Raw genomic sequence first — 1,125 nt, forward strand, 5'->3', positions numbered from 1 at the left:
TATAACTCAAACTTCAAATTGAACAATGAAGAATATTTTAAGTAATGAAGGCTTACCATTTCACCTTTAAAATCTAATAATCTGGGATACTTTTCAAATATTTCCGAAATAGTTGGATGGTCATTTAAAATCCAGCTTCTTCTATTGAAATATGTTTCATTTAAAAATGATGCAATACCATTTTTATTAGAATGTGAAGGAAATTTGAATTTCATAATAGAAATCTGTACAAAAAAATGAAAAATTGGTAAAAGTTAATAAAAGTTAAACAGTGAACTTTTAAATAAAGTCTATATAGAAATAAATGTAATAACACTTAAATTATATAGCAAATAATTATTTTATTATATAACAAATATTTATATTGCATATAAATTATATAACAATATAATTTATATAACAAATATTTATATTGCACATTATATAGCAAATAATTATTTTATACAAATGATTCTCGACGTACCTTTTCTTCTAATAGTTGTTCTGGTAATAATTGGGTAGAAGCTATATTAAAATTCAATTGGCGTTTACTTATTTCTCCTTGTGAATTAGTTGAAATGCAACTTTTATTGTATGTTTTCTTTGATGGAGTAGCTGATTTGCGAATAGTCCATAATCTATATTCTAAAAAACCTTGCTTGGTCAATGGACTGTAGTAATGTTCCTATATAATGTATATAATTTTTAAGTATTATAATTTTTTCAATTTTTATGTGTAATAAATTTATACATAATAATGTAAATAATCCTTACATATCCTTTTTGTTTATTATTATTTTCTCTATTAGCTGTTAAGCGTGGAAATTCAGTGACTATTGCACTTGCTAATGCAATTTTAGCTTCTTCTGGTGGATAACTAGAAATGGAAATATTTATAATAGAATGAAATATTTATAATACAAAGAATATGGAAATATTTATAATAGAATGTGTATAATAGAAATATAGAATAATTATTTGATAAAATTATCTGCAATATTTCTTACAGTGTATCATGTAATGTCTTGAGTTCGTTTATGACTATACGAACCAAACTCCTTCTGTCTGCTTCACCAAATGGATAATCTGTATTTTTAATATTATTGAGTAACTCCTTACCGTTTGGATGATGCAGAAGTGTATTTT

General features: G+C 23.7%; 1 long non-coding RNA gene across 1 annotated transcript; it reads right to left on the reverse strand.

The window, feature by feature from the left end:
• Nucleotides 1-575: 575 nt before the first annotated feature.
• On the reverse strand, nucleotides 576-1,118 carry LOC105563197. Its single transcript, XR_001009019.1, has 3 exons — nucleotides 987-1,118; nucleotides 754-856; nucleotides 576-664 (listed from the first exon to the last, which is right to left on the reverse strand). It is a non-coding gene; the product is annotated as an uncharacterized LOC105563197 (long non-coding RNA).
• Nucleotides 1,119-1,125: the final 7 nt, after the last annotated feature.

The sequence above is a fragment of the Vollenhovia emeryi genome, unplaced genomic scaffold (assembly GCF_000949405.1).
Source record: "Vollenhovia emeryi isolate VEMERY1.0 unplaced genomic scaffold, V.emery_V1.0 DF951138.1, whole genome shotgun sequence".
Taxonomy (NCBI): domain Eukaryota; kingdom Metazoa; phylum Arthropoda; class Insecta; order Hymenoptera; family Formicidae; genus Vollenhovia; species Vollenhovia emeryi.